The sequence below is a fragment of a genome, unplaced genomic scaffold, assembly GCF_019419815.1.
Source record: "Pyrus x bretschneideri cultivar Hongxiangsu unplaced genomic scaffold, Pyrus_bretschneideri_v1 Contig29, whole genome shotgun sequence".
Classification (NCBI taxonomy): domain Eukaryota; kingdom Viridiplantae; phylum Streptophyta; class Magnoliopsida; order Rosales; family Rosaceae; genus Pyrus; species Pyrus x bretschneideri.
In genome coordinates, this window is record NW_025999601.1 from 942,720 (window position 1) to 962,058 (window position 19,339).

Below are 19,339 nucleotides of genomic sequence, written 5' to 3' on the forward strand. Positions count from 1 at the left end.
ATGACTTATACTGGATGTAAAATTTAACAGAATTAGGGTGAGAAAACAAATTAATGATTTTGTAAAGTTGGTTTGACAAATTGCTTAAAATTTTAGTTTATATAACAAATTGAAAAATATGAACAAGTTCATATCTGAACAACACTCTCTAACTCGAGTAAACTTGTTAAATGATATTCTCGTTTCATAGTTTAATTGTATAACTAGTTAAAACACATTCTAAGGGAAAATGCTAGGAAGATTAATGTTTTAGACCATTTTTTGTGGATCACATGATATGGCAGTTGATAGTTAAACTTCTTTTTAATTGATATAAAGGAGTCCAAAAATCAAATTTTCTGTGTTCAAAATGGATGTGGTCTTAATCATGAATGATATATTTATGATAATAAAGGTAAGAAAAATTAAGTTTATAAAAACATGTCAATCAATGGTTAGACCACAGAGAGGCCACCTATTTGGCTTCTCTAATGAGATTAAACCTTTTGCACCCCAAATAGTTATAGTTTTTCTGTGACCATTGACTAACATGTGTTTAATAAACTTAACGTTTCTTAATTTTATTATCATTAATTTAATACATTTATATATATATATCAGTCATAATTAAGATAGAGAGACAGTGATCTGATCTCTCTAATGTCAACCTATTTTAAGTGGTGCTAAGATAGTCAAAACCCATTGATAATGTAACAAAAAAGGGGCGACGTGTAGGTTGGTAGTACGTTTCCCAAAACAATATAGAATCGCACTTGGTTATCAATTCACATGATATGGCACTATGGTAGCCACTCATTCGATATAAAAATGTGCAAAAGTGTTACGTCCCATTGATTCCATAATCTGTAGGAAATTTACTTTTCGGTTGCTTGCACTTTAAGTAACAAAGGATATCAGCATATATTATATGCCAAATGGCATCCACTAAGCATACTCAAATTTTATTTCGGAATGATTGTTTAGTCCCTGCCATTCAAAATTATAGTTAAGCCCATTCAACGGTCGTGAAAAATGTCTAACATAGTAGAAATTTTCATGATATCACCATCATTGATTATTCAACTTTTCACTTAACTATATTATCTGCATACAAGATTTGTTCAGATGCATATTGATCAGTGTTAGAAACTTAGAGGTTAAGCTGTTTCGAGTCGATAACGAAAATTAAATGGTTAATAAAAAAACTCATCTCCTCTAAGTTTTGTCGCGATCGTTGGATCTATCTATAATGATTTAGTATATGTTCTTATATTTGAGTCCAAAAATGATAAATGGTTAACGTTTGAGTATATGTGTGTTTTGAAAGAAAAAACATCGGGATCAAACTTAAAATGTTATTATTCTTGTTGGAATACAATATCTTCTTGTTGTTGGAGCGAGCTTCACTTTTACACTCAAATGTTATATTGAAGCCAAAATATTTTTCAACTTGACTCAAAGTATATATGTGTTTTAACTTCTTGATGCATTTAAGCCAATCGTTATGCCAAACACAATCAACACATAATTGTTTTTCTTTAACAATTTATCTTTTTCGCCAAATAATTTAAACAAAATTTCCAAAAAGGACTTACATACATATATGACGTCATTTATGCAAGCATAGCATGAATAATGGTTGTCATTTGTTGCAATTACAAGTAAACAAAATGAACCTCAACATAATTACGTTTAAAACAATCCCAAATTAAGGCCCAAACAAAAGAGGCATGAAAGTGACCACAATCTTGATAAAAGATGAATTGAAATCAACCAAAAGAAAAATGAGAATAAAATAAATATTCAAAAGTAGATGAAATCATATATCTTGTCCCGATGAGGGTTACAAACATACAACACAACACGTACTCAATCCAATTAAGATGGTATATGTCAAGAAGAAAAATACCAGATGCACCTCTTTTAATCTTTGCCTATTCAAGTACCGGATGACATCTTCCAAAATTTGCCTAGCCATGAGTATCTAGGCAGACACAACGAAAGAGCTAGAGAAGAATAACTTAATTCTTCAAACCTATAAAATTTTGTACTCAAATCTCAAATTAAAGTGATTTGTGGAGTCAAAAGTTTGCCAGGTTCGTAAATCTGCCAATTGTGTGGCGCATAAAGTAGCCAAGTTGGCTATAATGTCGAATTTTCCTAATTATTGGTATGAGGAGCACCCGGATTTAATCTGTGACACTCCTTGATGATTGTATGCTTTTCTAAGTCTTTGAATAAATCCGCTACCGTTTCTTCTTCTTAAAAAGAAAAAAAAGAAAAAAAAAAGAAAAAAAGAAGAAGAAGAGAGGATATTAGGGATATGGAACAACAATAAAATCCCTTACATATAAATTAACTATCCTAAACAGAATCAAGAACAAAAACGGAAATGAATAAATGTGTTTCTTGAGTTAAAGAAAGAAAATCTGACCTAGAAATTGATTAAACTTAAAAATTTGACATATACAAAAGTCAAAAGACTTCAACAGAAAATTTAAAACTATTAATGTTTCAGTAAAAAAACATTTATGGATAAGGACCAAATCCTAATTTTTTCTAAAAGGAAATATAATAAGACGTGTGGTTGTATCCACTACTATTCATACATACAAATAAAATCATACTATTTGAACCATATTATTATTAAATACTTTACTATCACATTCTTAATAAATAATTATAACTTGTTATTATTAGTACTCCAAAAAAATCTTATTTGACTCTCCAGACTTTCTATAATTAGAAACAAAAATATACTTATAAAGAATGTAGAATAAAATTTTTGAAATACTAATAACAATTTTATTTAATTATATCTTATATATCTTGCTTCCAACCTCATTTACTTTTAGCAAATAAGACACTTTGATGCTAGCTCGGCCTCTGAATATATCGATATGTGCGATAGGACATTGGAATATTACCTGACCCAAAAAGAACAAAACTGACAAGTTTTGGAGATGGAACAACAAACTTCAAGAACTGCTAAATACAATAGTTCGTACCTGTATTTCTACAAACTCAAGCGGCACCAACTCCGTTTTGAGTATGTTCGATGTTTTGGTTGTGTACGTGCAATACAATTAACCTTAAGTTTATACTACATTTATCCTTCTATTATGTAGAAATTATATTTTCTACAATTAAAATACTTTTTTTTCGTTTAAAAAAAAACTTTTTTATTTACAAGATGTTATTCTTTTTTGTCTATTGATATAAAGATGATGACGAAGGGGATCTGGGCCGAACACTCAATTAATCAATCATAATTAGGTACTGAACTTAATATTTATGAGAGTCAAACTTGTGACCTTACACCTATAAATTACAAGTAGAGGTGAATATTACTAGATTGTAGTTTTATTGGAAGATGAGTCTTTCAGATCAATATCGGTATAATTTGGGACTTAAATGAGAAAAATAATAATTAGAGATAACGCTTCATGACAACAAAACCATACAGTTAAAGCAATCAACTAGCTCTGTGCTTTGACCTGAAAGATTCCCATGTAAAATGGCCCTATATAGCAGCCTTGAGTTTAAACAACCTTTACAATTTCGGATAACACTCCCAAGCATCCATTCATCTACTGGCATCTGGTACTCGATGGAAATTCAGCTCAAAAGGCGCCACCGTACGCGTAATGTGACAAAAGGCTGCTAGGGTACTGGAACATTACCCTCCCAAGTTTCACTATGCTCTGCGGAGATTCAAACTTGACATCCTTTTGACATTGAAAAAGAAAGTACCCGTTTTTTTTTTCCATTTTGCTGGGGCTCAGGCTTGCCATTTCAACCAAAAAATAAAGCAAGTACCAGTAAACGAGAGCTAGTTAGTTGTTTTTCTAGAACCCGGATCTTCTTCGGATCCCAATAATATGAGCTCAAGGATCATTTAATTCAAGTCGTTGAAATTTGATCTAACGGTTACAATTATTATAACTTTTAGAGGAACCCCCTATTTGTAGCCATTAGATCAAATTTTAACAACTCGGATCGTTTGATTCTTAGACTTAGATTATTAGGATCCGGAGAGGATCGGGGTTCGTATTTCTAAACTAAATCTTTAGGTTGCAAAATGCCATTTTTGGTTTCTCCAAAACTGCATAGCACTATGAATGCGATTGATGGGATGTGATATACATGACTCTGCACTACCACAAGATTGCTCCAATTTATATGACCATGTACGACAACTGTATTGCTTCTCAAGCCATCATCATAAACTTCAAAATAAACGCAAATATGGATAGGCCAATTGTTCAGGTACAGTGAGTGTGCCATTTTGCGCACAAGTTTGAATTTTTTATAAGAAAAACTAATAAAAAGGATTTGAAAATTTTGAGTTTTAACGATAAGGATAAAATAAAGGGTAAAGTAAATAGTACCAGAATTGATTTTTTAGTGTTAAAATGTGGATTTTCATTAAAGTGAACAATATCTGGAGCTTTTCGTTAAAATTCTATTTTTCATATTGGAAATTAAAGATATCACATATTGTCAAAATAATAAAGGCTTTTTATATATATCAACACTCCACATATTATTGAATACATTCGACATTTGTTTTTACAATTAAAATTTTATTTTAATACACCCACATATTTTCTCATAATACTCTCACAATCCACACTCTCAACATACACCTTACATTTTTTATACACCCATATTTTCTACATACACCTCACACTCTTCACATCATATGTGCAAATACATAAAGTCATTCAAGGCACCTTCGATGTGAAGCTGAAGGCCGGTGTGATGCCGGAATTTTTCTAATTTCTCTATTGAAGCGATTCCAATACACATTTGGTCTGATGTCAAAGCCCGGTGTGAGTCCAGATCTCTTCTATTTCTCTATCGCTTCATTGTCCTAAACACACTATCGTCATACATCAACTTAATAGTATCTAGACAATGTGATGCCAACAATTGTTTGATCCTATTTGCATGTGTTTCTGCACTCTCTGCATTTATACAGCAAGCAATTGAATAAATAATCCTATTAACAGATGTTCTTTTTTTCTGTAGGGGTTGCCCCATGTTTTGTTATGCAGGGTGCATTTTCGTAAAGAAGTATTACTTCTGCTAGCTCATAGTAATGGCGCTGAGAAAGTAGTAGGTGCTCTAGCTTGCTTATCATCAAAAATAATTTTTTTAATCAACGTGTTTGTAGTTTTATGGTTATGTTTTTGTTCTACAATGAAACGTGAGAGTGGTTTGGAGAGTTGAAAAAGATAAAGAATCTCAGAATATACATATTAAAAGTGACTTGTGTGTATTCAATTTTTTTTTTTTTTTGGAAACCTTATGAGATTTATATAAGTCATTATCATTAAATTTTAAGCTTGGTGTATTCAACATTATGTGAAATGCTAATAAAAAAAAAAACCAATAATAAAAACACCAATGTTAAACACGTAACATTATTTTTCTCACATACACAGTTATTTAATCCTGATCATTGTTTTCATTTAATTTATTTAATCTTATGGTTAATAGCATAAAATAGTGTAAAGAGAAAAATTATGCGTTTTTGGTCAAATGGTGTATGATTATTACTTTTCTAATAAAAAAATTTCTAAATAATAACCAATCATTAAGGGTAGAGTTCCAACATATTAATTATAAAGGAGGAGGATTCTCTTCCCTTCTAATCTATATTTCTTTCTATTTGAACGGTTATGATTTAATATGTTAACATCTTATATTGATTTTTTTATAGAGACAATAAGACAAAAAAATAATATGTGAGAAGAAGGGATAGAAGGAGATAAGAATAGAAGGGGAGAGAATTCTACTTCAATTATAAAAAGAGTAATGTTATTCATATCATGTTTTTATACCACATTTCTATCATCTTAGGTGGCATCTGATGTGGACGGTCACATCATTTGAAAAATTTGCAAAACCCAAAGAAGGAATAAGAAAGACTCCTCGTATACTACAATCATCATTTAATTAACTAGTTTTTCTTAATTATTAGTTTATTAAATAATGAACTAAATTTAAAAATCTGATTAAATTCAAGGGATGACTGGATATAAATCCAATTTTGTGAGCCATTAGTAGGATGAGTCCACTCCATTGAAATAGGTCCAATAATTGAGATTCCACGTATGCTTATTTGTGGTTTATACCATATTTACCCCTTAGACTTATGAATTATAGTAAATACACAAAATTTCTTAATTATGGGATTATTTGTGGTTTAACTAATTCCTTAATTGTAGGATTAGCTATAGGCATATAATCACCTCAACCCCCAGTCCGTTTCATCCCCCCTCCTTCCCTTCTTCCAAACAATTCTCTCTGTTAGATCATGGAATCAATCCTCCTCTTTTTTGTCTCTTTTTTTCATGGGTGATATTTTTGTGTTCTTCTCTCTAAATTCGTTCCTTTAATGGAGATACATCATATCATATTTATATTTCTATGTTCCGTCATGTAGGTTCCCATCATTTTTCTTCCAATACAATAGGTAGTTTATTTTTGTTTTGCAGGTAGATTATATCTGCTTTGTAGGTATAAAGCATTTTTCTTCCTATACAATAGGTAGTTACTAGATTATATCGGTTTTGTTTTCTTCATAAATCGTAGGTAGTTACTAGATAATATTTTAGTTTAAGTATTTAAACATTCAAAATTTTAAAACTGAATAAATGATAAAAAAAAATTTTAAGAAATTAAATATATTTATCTGAAGGGGCAAAATTGATATCAAAATATGTAATTAGATAACTGGACTTAGTCCTAAAAACTACCTATGTTTTTAGACCTAGATACAAAAACCCCTTAATTCAAATGATGTGGCTGTTCACATCAAATGTCACCTAAGGTGATATGAAAATGTTGTACAAAAACATAGTATGAATAAGATTACTCTTGTAAAAAAACAAGACACATTGCATAACCGCTCTGCCACGTCATCAGACACCCCAACAAAATTAAATGAAATCCTAATTAATATCCCAATTCCCCCAAATTCCTACCACAGCAGAAAACGGAATTCTCTCTCTCTCTCCTTCTCCGGTGGATTTTCATTTTCCTCATGAAGAACTGCCATGCGAGAAACAAGTCCCTCCAATTGAATGAACGCGTTCATGACTCCAGCAGCGGGGACGAAAACAATGGCGTACCTTCAGAAGAAAATGATCACTCTCGCCAACCTCTTCTTCCCATCAACAACAACAACAGAAAAAGGTACAAGTTTAAGCACCCTAATAAGTACTGTTCCGTGAACGAAATCATGCAGCGTACTTGTCCACCACCACCACCACAACCTCTTCCTCATCCTCCTTCTTCTTCATTTGAATGGACAAATGATGATGATAATGGTGTTGGTTTAGCCAAAGACACGATGAGACTGAAGCCATCAGGTACAATTAATGCAGAAACTTTCTCGTTCAAGTGGGTAAAGACTGACAAAAGAGGGAGAGAAAGTCGAGTTCGTGATCGTTCACCAGAGATTAGTGAGCCAGTAGTGAGCCAGTCTGCGGTCGGGTACAAATGCGGAATTTCGCTAAAGAAACTTTTATATGAAAGGTATAAAGCGGAAATGGCTTCCATGGAAAAAGAGCGTGAGCGTTCTGATGCGACTATTCCTCCTCAGGTGAACAAGCCTAAGGAGACTAATTAGGTTTCAGGAAGGTGAGTTGCTCCGACTCCAGTTTAATTGGATATTAATCCATATGCTTTTATCTTTAATTAATCTAATTTCAGGAGGCAATGAATTATACAGAAAAAAAAAAAATTGAAATTTTGAAATTTCAGACCTGTTTGGTGAGCTTGTTAAGTTTTTGCGTTAGTTTTCATGTCATTTTTGTTAGAGTAGTTCTAGTGTGGGAACCCTCCGGATCCCCCAGGCAATACACTATGCTATCCACCCAATAAACAGTAACTACCCTTAATGAACAGTAATCGCATTTTGCATCTCCACCGTTGCACTTCAATAGCCCTGATGATAGGCAATAAAATATTAGTATTTTTTTTATTTATAAAATAATTTTATTTGTAATTTCGGATTTTTAATTGTTCTCGTTGCGCCACGTGTCATTATCCGAAAAGTTATAAAATAATACAAAATAATTTTATTTGTAATTTCGGATAAGATTTTTAAAAAAATTTCAAATTTTTTTTCTGATTTTTATTCATTTTTTTAATTTTTAAATTTTTTTTATTCAAACTAATTAATCTCTACCGTTGGATTTAAAAAAAAATTGAATTCCAACACTCCAGATTGTGCCATGTGGCACAACTGTAACATTTTTGAATTTTAAAACTATTTTTTTTATTTATAAAGGAGAATAATATCAACCGTTGATCTTAGATCCAACGGTTGATATTAAATAAGATTTTTTTATTTTTTCTACTGTAGCAAATCTGACGGTCCACATTTTCTTGCCTTGAGATCCAACGGACCATGGGAAGCCGTGGCTTCCCATACAGTAACAATTTGAAATTGCGTCGTGGGCCCCATTCGCTGAAAACATGTTTGGTGACGTGCCCCCACGCGGGTGCAGTGCATGTGCCTGACAGAAAAAAATAAAAAAAGGGGCTAACGTTAGCCTTGCGTCAGATAGCCTTTGGGCTCGCGGGCTGGCAATTCGTGACAGGCCTGGTGCTCGGGCCTGCCCTGGCCCTCGGGCTCCCACACATTGGAGTCAATAGGCCGAGCTATCGGACCCTGTTTGCTGGCCTGTCCCCCGAGCTCCAGCCAATGCTGGAAGTGGTCTTAAAGGAGAGGAAAGAGAAGCGAATGCGAATGTATGGGGAAAGAGTAATACTAGGAAGACTAAATTTATAGACTATATTTGCAAATTAAATAATGTGTCACCAATAGGAAATGAGCACGTTTATTAACATTTAAGTAATAATCTACTCATCAACTTTCATGTTATTTAATTTATAAATTTAGTCTTCCTAACATTACTCATGGGAAAAACTTCGAAAACAAATCGAGTTGCAACTACTTTTACATAGGACTATTCCTAGTTGTCCTAGGAGTGCCCTATAATTTTGATTGTATTGGACTTGGTTGTGCTTGTTCTCTGTTAGTTAATATTAATTTTTTCCTATGAGAAACTGTTTTTATTTTTTCTTCCCATTTTATCCTCATTTCTTTTATTTATCTTCACTTTATATATGTCTACTGTTACAAAATGAAAGCTAAAAATAAAAAACGAAAAGATTATTAACGGGACCGAAATTCGTACCTTCTTGTTAGATTAAGAATGGAACATCTGCTGAAAGACTAGCTGTGTAAACAAACCCTACATTGTTATTATAACAGTGTATCAAGGCTAATTATCATACCTTAGCTTTAATTTTGCTCACTTATTATAAGACTATAAGTCTGTTTGATAATATTCAACATGATTGGCAGTACTTAACTTGTTTTTCATCTTTTTTTCAATAATTCTATGTTTAGGTTGTGATATTTCCAGTTGGTTTTACAATCTGAGTTTCCTTATGTATAGCTTGTGCGTGGGCAAGGAAGAGATGATGGAGTGAGTGGCCAAAAATATACCAACTTTGAGTGATTCTTGAAGTTGTATATTAAATCAAGGACCCCATAATTTGCTAAAACTGTAGTATTAAGCAGTCTCTTTTATCTTTTAACTGCGTTGGCCAAGTGCAATGTTCATATCCTGTGTATATATAGAACATGTAGGCATGGTTTCCTATATATGTATGGATTAATGAGAATAGAAGGGGAATGTGTTCATACATTCATCATCATCACAGTAGATAATACCTACACGTCGTATTTATTAATTTGTAATACACACAATCGATGAAAATAAGTAGACAACAAAAGGTAATACTATATATTATTTAGGGTTATCATATTATTTAATGTGATAATTGGCCATACGAGCAATTCACTTTCCCCACTAGCTACTAAATTGTAAGAGGCTCACACCCTAATAGATTTTCTGTTCACTAGATTGTGATTTTGGAGGTGGAACACCAAAGTGATACTTCGAGAAGTGCTAAATAATGTTTTACACTTGGGTTATGTATTTAGCTTCAAGATGTACCAACTATTCTAATTAATTGTAGGAAAAATTGCACTTTGCACTTTAAAGGTTTGATGTTTGAAATACATTAATTCCTGTAGTTTTAAGAATAGAAAAATAAGACTATTAAGTTACGAATCGTTACACCATTAACTCTTCCGTTAGGTTAACGTAAAGAATTATTTTCTGATGTCCAGGTTTCCACATGTTTAGAATAAATCAGATCTAAACAGACAGGGTATTTTTGATGTTCCAATTTTCCAACAAAAGTGTGCTCCAATTCGTACAGTCCTACTCTCAGTCGAGGAATGGCTGCAGCCTTAAAAGAAGATGTGCAAGTGAGCATATTGTTCATTTATTCATAATAAATAAGCTTTTGGGATCCCTCGAAACAGAAACCAAATTTTTGTGATGAGTTCCTCCAACTGTACCGATTTCACCTTTGATTTCCCTCGCTTTTTCGAAACAACTTTCTCTTGTCTCTTAACCGTAACAAAACACAATTTCTTTGTAAACAGCTCCAAAACTGCCACTTTCGAACTCATCCTTTTAGTGTTGCACTTCAAGCTGAGTGTATGAAAATGACTGTAACTCTTCAGCCAATCCCACTTTGCTATACCCAAACAGCTTATTGTACCTTTTTTTCGGAAGGGAGCTTACTGTAGCTAAAATTAAAATTAAAATTTTTAATTTTGAAATGATTTCTGATCGCACGATGAACGGTTACGATCACGTGATCTCTAAGATCCCTAGGAAAAGGATCATTGGATCCTTTTCCCTTTTTTTCGATGCACATATGCAATAGTGGCCAACAGGATCCTCTCCGGATCGTTTTGGTGAGGATCCTATCCTGGAGATCTGTGAATCGTGTCCGTTCGTCATACATCGTGTAGTCAATTTTTGTTAAGTACTATTTATGTTTATTTTTAAATAATAATATTTAAAATAATTTCTGACCGTACGATATACGATGAATGGACATGATTTACCGATCCTGGGATCCTCACAAAGAGGATCCAGCGAGAATCCGAACTCAAATAGTGGGGTCTCCTAAATTTCCTTGGCAATATTGGAGCACATTATTCTTGAAACAAACAATATCCTTGATGAGTCGATTTCATGTTATATATTTTACCTTATTCTTAGTATATTTTGGTAATTATATTGGTAGAATTTTGATACTTTGTTATGTATTTTCAATGTAGGACATTCGACTTTCTCTGAAGCAAAACGTGATCAAACAGATGAATTTTGGAGTGATTCCAATTGGAGGATGTTCGTGTGCCTTTCAAGATGATTGTTCAAAATTCCAGATTTTCTACTAGGCCGTTTGATCGTGGCAATGAAATTAAGGCCCAGCGCGCAGCTTTCTCAGATTGACATTTCTGGACGTTTTGAGTAGTTTGTAGGTCAAGATAGTATATTTTGATGAAGATTCCTTTTGAGAACTTGTAGGGGACGTCTTCGGCTTTAAAAAGAGACCTTTTGGGACCAAATCGGAGTTGATTTAGTCAGTCAAAAGTGTGATTTTCTAAGAACTCCGAATTCTAGTTCAAATAGGAAACCTTTTATTTTCTGTTTTATCATTTATGTTTCCTAGTTTTATTCTAAGACCTTTTGCTAGGAGGATTTTAATTAGAGTAGTATAAATAAGGCTTGTTAGCCATTAGGGTTCTCAACACAACAAAAGGGGGGGGAGAACGCAATACTTTGGCTTTAGAGAGCCTTGACGATTCAAGTTTATTTTCAGGTGTTTTCTATCCATATTCTTAATAATATCTTGTTTTATGGTTGTTAGTAACTAGTTTCGTTTGCTAGGGCGATGCCTTAAGCCTTAGCATGAATATGTAGTTTTTATTTAATTGCTTATGAATTTATGCATGCAAGTTTTGAATTATTAATCACTGTGCTTTAAACTATCTATTTGTCTTAGTGATTCGTGACCATTAGGATATTTAGAAAAGTAATTTGATGAAATTTTGGCACAGGGCTATCCCTAAAATTGGCGTTGGCTTCTTGTGGTTAATATGTGTAACTACTTAGGATGGACGACACGTCTTAGGAGTTATATGGTTTTTCAAAAGGTTTTCACAAAACTTAATGAGTCTTGCATGTTCACATTCGATCTGGACGCCATGGACGGGTTGCATGTTAGATATAAGTTCTATGTTGGAGGTTCTAAGTAGGGCATACTTTAGGAAAACCTAACCTTCAAAATATGCATGTGTAATTCATAAGGAATTAGAAGAACTACGTAGGATTGTTAGGGTGATGGCTGAAACCTAGGTTTTATAAATTGACTTTCTTTAAATTGTTCTCTAGTTAATTTCTTTAATCATTTTATTTTAAAATTCGTTTTTATTATATTAAATTCTAGAATCAACATTTTCCAAACTTTGTTTTCAATAATTGAATTAAGAGTTGGTTTTAAACATAAATTATTCATTCAATTCTTGTAGAGAACGACCTTGCTTGAGTCGGTATCTACGACAATCTTGTACTCTTGCAAGTATTTTTAAGTGTTTTTATCCCCACTTTTGCAGGTGGTAAAATCCCTATCAACCCTCACTAGTTCTGATTTGTCTTCACTAATATCCCTCAATTTTTTTCACGTCAGCATATAACCAAACAGCCCAACATAATTAAGGGTCGATGCTGCAACAATTTGTAATTTTTTGGGGGTTTCATTTTGCTATTTTTAAACTGCGGAAACCAGTATGTGCTAATTAAACATTGAGGGTACAAAGTGTAAATAGCTAGGCCTTGCTAAAAATAAACTTTGAGATGTAATCAAATTTCATCCTATGATATGAAAATATAATACAAAATTGTGGTCGTTCTAGCATATTCTGTAGATGTACATATTGCGGATGCAATGTACAGTATGAACAGTATTAGGGTCTAATATTATATACTTGTATTCATTAAAGAAAAGGCAAGAAGCTCCCTTCTAATTGAGTTTAATTCTAGCTAAGGTTGCTTTGGCTTTGTTAAATGAGTCTAGCTATATATTGCTCTTCATCCTCTATCTGGTATATATTATTAGATGCTAGCAGTTTTGCTCAATCAGTCTAGCTATGATGTTCTTCATCCTTTAAGCTTCTAATGAACGGGGTACTTTTAGGCCTCATTTGATAGGGAGGACTAACTTGGATGGGACTATTCATTACATTGAAGTCATTTTAAATGAAGAAATGGATGAGAACTTCCGTATTGTCTAGGTTGAAGGTTGCTCATGGAGAAAAGATATCCCTCCTAGTTCCCATAAAAATGGTAGGTTAATTAAAAGGACAACTTTTCTTCATGAGTAATCTTCAACTTGGACAAAATAAGAAACATGTCATCCATTTCTCGCTTCAAAATGCCTTCAATATAATGAATAGTGTTATCCAAGTTAATCATTTCTATCCAACGAGGCCTTAGAGCTCAACACAAAGAAGGGCAATTTTGTTGATTGCATTGCATCACTTGGTTTGCTTATGTATTTGGGCTGCCATGTCCTTCACCTCCAAGTCATGAAATAAGTAGACTTTGATTAGTTCCTTGTTAGTTGTTCATGTTGGCCCTCTCTTTTTTTGATCGAAAAAAAGAAGAGGTAGGGTCACGTTCGACAAATCTTTTTGACGTTGAGGGCGATACTAGTGCACAGTACTATAGTTTGGAGGACAATTGATGCGTTTTCAGGCCAGGAAATACGTTAAATCTGGGGTGTAGCTGCATTTCTGCTAGTAGGTTAGAAAAATATGGTCAAGTTTGTTAAGTGGGAGTTATTTTGTTAATTAATCACAGATTCACAAATTATATGTGTTAGAGAGAATATATTGTTTAGAGTGAGCATCATCACACCCCTCTCCTATTCTTCACCCGCATTATTTTATCTTCTACTAGAAATTTTAAAGGACATTGATTCATATACAGATTCATCTGCATTATTTTCCCTTTGTTCCTTGTTCCCAGTTTAAACCCTAACCCTAGGTTACTACCCTAGCCCCGTAGAAGGATTTCTTTGCCGCCGAGCCCAATACTGGCGAAATGACCAATTGCACTGCAGCCTGTGCGGGTAGTACGGGCACTATCATGTGTATTTCTCGGCAGATTATTATGTTATAATTGTATAAATCTTCTTGGATAATGAGAAGGTTATAATTGGGTATTTATCATTTATAGCCAAAATTTAGCACACAAATTCATTAATGTCAGTTTTTACAAAACAATTCAAATATAGCCAAAAATTCACTTGAATAGATCTAACTACCCTCAAAATTAAAACTTAATTACACCTAAAACCGAAACTTAATTAAGCATCGTTGTTCCCCAGTAACAATGCTACCATATTGGGATCCATAAGCAACAACATCAATTTTCTTAGACATTGGATTTGAATCGTCATATATATGATTCTCCTCACAGAAGAAGCTAATCACCATAAAATCGATCTAAAATATTCTCATCTTCCAGATTTGCTGCAAAGACCTTCCTCCGCCTCCCTCTTTTTGTTTTTTCCTTTTACAGATCCATATTAAAATGGGAGTTTTAACGAAAAGCCCGTGGTACTGTTCACTTTAACGAAAAACCACATTTTTACACTAAAAAATCAATTTTAGTACTATTCATTTTACCCTTTATTTTGTCCTTATCGTTAAAACTCGAAGTTTTCAAGCTTTTTTCATTATTTTTCCTTATTAAAATTGATTCACCGGTTGTTTATATTATGCTCAATTTCCCTTAATTAAATGCCTAATTTGGGTTACCCTCTACTTAAGAGATCATATGCAGAATGCATAAGAACATGCAATCGCAGTTTCATAAAAAATAATTACCTGCCGAATACTATTTAAAAAATATCCAGAAGTTAATAGTTCTAACAAAATTTTCTAAGAAATATCAATTAATTATCACACAAGAATATTCAAAAATTGTAGTTATGTGAAATTTTTATCATGATCTTCGTTGTAGGCTTGTAAATTAAGAAATGAAATTTGATATATTGATTGACTTAATTTCCATTAGAATAAATATCTTTTTATAAATGTTTAATTTCATCAGGCTCCTCTTTCTATCTTTTCGGATTCGAATTGAGATATGAAAATAGTTAAACCCTAAAATGAAAAAGAACACAAAGAGAATCTCTTTGGCATTTGTTTTCCATTTTGAGGGTAATTTGGTATATTGATGTGAGGTTTTGGTTATAAATGATAGTTTTTATAAAAACTGACAATTTTGAATTTAAGACATAAATTTTGACTATAAACGATAATTTCTCGTTATAATTTGGTGCGTGAAATTAAATAATGTCACTCATAGATTATTATGTTTAAATTATTTAGAATAATGCTAGGGAGACCAAAATTTTAAACCAAATTGGCAAACCAAATGATGTGTCACTAATAAGAAACAAGTACATTAATCGACACTTAATTAATAATTCAATCATCTACAACCACATCATTTGGTTTGTAAATTTGATTTAAAAAATTTGGTCTCCTAAACATTACCCAATTATTTAGGTTTGAGATAGGGGATACTAGTTTTTGAGTAGCTAAATTGAGGCTATTAAAATTCAGCCATGCAAATCTAATTGTCCAAATATACGGTGCATCTCATACACCGATAATGATATAGTTTCGATAATTTTAATCACATATTTGCAGTCTAACCTAATAGATTAATTTCTAATTTGTTATGTCATAATTATTATGTTATAAGTATCTTATAAGTAATTCTTTAGATTTTATTTTATTTATTTATTTCACTTACATATTAAGTAATTCTTTAGGCGTGGTATACTCTTTGGAACCAGATCCCCTCTGGACCCAAATAAACTGAGTCTCCTGAGCAAAGAATCTGGACTGTTGAAATTTGATCCAACAGCTACAAAAAGGGCGGCTCTCTAAAAGTTATAATAATTGTAGTCAGTTTATTTGATCCTTAAGTTCAGTTTATTTGAGTCCGGAGGGGATCTGGTTTCATACTCTTTCACTTTTTCTGATGTTATGGTAACCCAATTTCACTATCCTCAAAAGGGATGCCATGTGTACTAAAATAGACCTAGTTAACAGAATTGCCTTTAAGGTTTCGCTTATACTTAACTCTCGTGTGGCGGAGTGAGCATTAAATGATGGCCAACCAAGGCATTGTGCCACTTTCTATCAACAAAGTTGGTGGGCTTAGAAAGCCAAATAAAGCCCAAATAGAGGATTCCGCGAGCCCACAAGGGCTCCCAAACAACAAGATCTTCAAGAGATAATGATCCATATAATAATGGCCCAAACATAGGTCATCCTGCTATTAAAAGTTAGGCTTTTTAGTCAAAATGGTCTCTAAGATTTGCATAACACATCACTTTGGTCCCTGAGATTGAAAATCAATAGAAATGGTCTATGAGATTGTCCACCATCCATTATTTTGGTTATTCTGTTAAATGTCCTGGAGCTCTTACCCGAAGTTCGGGTCATTTTCAAAGCTTCGTAACTCAATCGTTTCTTAACCAAATTCGACCCATAATATATCAAAAGGAAGATAGGAAAGTGTAGAACAATATTATACCTATTTGGAAACCCAATGGTTGCCAGAGATAGCCGAAAAATAGCTTGAAAGGTGACTGGTCAGCGGGAAAATTGGAAAACTTGCCGGAAACTGGGTAAATTTTAAACGTTCATAACTTCTTCAATACTCAACGAAATTGAGTGATTCAAAAATAAAAATCATACTTCACAACGAGAATAAGAGAATGGTACCTTTCTTGATGGCTAATTCACCGTGGTTTGGCCAAAAAATGGCTTGAAATTGGCTAACTCGAGACCAAGATAGCCACTTCGAGCCGTTTTATAGCCAAACCACGGTGATTTAGCCATCAAGAAAGGTACCATTCTCTTTGTCTCATCAAGAAGTATGATTTTTATTTTTGAATCACTTGTTTTCGTTGAGTATTGGAGAAGTTATGAACGTTTAAAGTTTACCCAATTTCCGGCGAGTTTTCCAATTTTCCAGCGGACCAATCACCTTTCAAGCTATTTTTTGGCCAGCTCCAGTAACCATTGGTCTTCTGAATAGGTATAATCTTGTTCTACAATTTCCTATCTTCATTTTGATATATTATGGGTCGAATTTGGTTAAGAAACGATTGAGTTACGAAGTTTTGAAAATTGCTCAAACTTCCGGTCAAGAGCTTCAGGACACTTAACGGAGTTTTTAACGGAATAACCAAAATAATGGATGGTGGACAATCTCAAGGATAATTTCTATTGATTTTTAATCTCAGGGACCAAAGTGATGTGTTATGTAAATCTCAGGGACCATTTTGGCCAAAAAGCCTAAAAGCTATCCCTAAACGAGACTCTTGATTGGTGTCCCTCATCACGTCTCCCATAGTCATACTTTGTGGACCAAATGAGTGGGATAACATAAGGTTCAAACCAACTACTTAGAGAGCACCGCGCATGCCCTAATGAATCATCCTATGTTCATTTTCATGTGAAGGTAATTATATCTTAACTAAGAGCATCTCCAATGGGAGTCCCTATTTAGGGACTCCCACCACCACTTTTGAGTACTCATTTAAGGACTTAAAAATAATCTTTATGTCCCTAAAGCAATATTGCCTACAATGGGAGTTCTTATAGTGGAATCCCGAAATTTGAGGTTTTTATGATTTTATGTGATAATTTGATTAGGAGCACATTTTTTTTGTTTATGTTAACCCTTTTTGAATTAATTTAACATTACGTTCTCATAAAATATTTTTGTGAACTTTTTAACAAAAATTCAAATTCTGACACCAAATTTTTTCTCCAAAAAAAAGAAAAAAAAAAAAAAACCTAGAATTACATCATTATTAAATTATATCCTTACAAATTGATTAGGTACGTAGTTGGGCACATAATAAAAGAAAAAAACTAGGGATCATATATTAATTTACAGGAAAGATGGCATAGCTTACTATTAATTAAACGCAATACATTGATTCAATACCTAATGAACAAAACATTAACTTAATACTTAGTTTAAAATACATTGATTCTCAACGTTAACATACATCAACTCCAAGTTCAAATTCTGGCCACTGAACTCCAATTGCACAGCAGCAATAAAGGTGGTGGGTTCGGATGTATTTGGTGAGTCCCTGTATTGTAGGGACTCACTTTTCAATCCATTTGAGATTCATTTTGTCCCTACATTTGTTTTAGAGAATTGTTATTAGCGTTCCAAAAATGTCATTCTACACTCCAAACTTTCTATATTGGGAAAGAAAAATACACTTGTGAGGAGTGTAAAATAAGATCTTTGGAGTGCTAATAACACTTCCCACTTCCCTTGTTTTATACCCATTTTATACGGAGGTTGTCCCAAATTTAGGAATTCCAATAGAGATGCTCTAAGAAACCTATAGTCGGTAATTCATTTTCCTATAGTCAACTCAAGTTTAACCCAGACATCAAAGTGCCTTTGACTCACACCACAATAGTGTGACAAGGTCTCTCACTTGTCTTTTCTTTCTAGGTTGCAAGAATACCATAGTGAATTGTATGCTTGTGTAAAATTCGTTCCCCACATGTAAAGAAGAAATAATTTTTATAGAGACTTGTTTTTTTCTTTGAAAACGTTTTAGAGACATGGATTGATGAGTAAAAAAAATATGTCCGTACATTGCAACTAATGTATTTCCACCATATAAACTTCTTAATCAGAATCTGACATACCCGGACCTGGAATATCCACTAGGATTCTGAATCGAGTTGTGCTGGCCGACATCCGAAAGGTGACGAAACCATAAATTGTGATAGAGAGTAAATATGTGAATAAATTAAATCTAAAAGTGCTTAAATACACGAATACCCCGTGAGCGGTTATGGACCCCCCTTTTTTTTCCCTTTTTCTAACATATGATACAAGGCGTAAGTAAAAATATAGTAAGCTAATCTAATAATCAAGCCAACATAAAAAGCCACCTATACTAGGGAGTACCACGAATCCTCAACGATACAGAAACTTTGCTACTAGAATCTAGAGGTTTCAAACTAGAAAATGTAAGTGAGCGAAAACAAAGCTTTTCAAAAACCATTTCCATAACAAAGGTAGTAACCAGGTTATTTATACCTTAATACCAAACTCAGCATAACAAAACCACAATATGTCATATCAGATATCTCAGCAAAGAATAAGTAAACCAGGTGATTTATATCAATATGTAATGGTATGCTACCCAGAGTCATCTAAAGTGACCTGTACGGCTGAGCCTAGTTCATCAAATATCCAAGTACTATGTCAGCCGGATCTACTTATTGTGGCATGTACCGCTAAACCAATAACTTATCAACATACTAGTCAGAGTCACC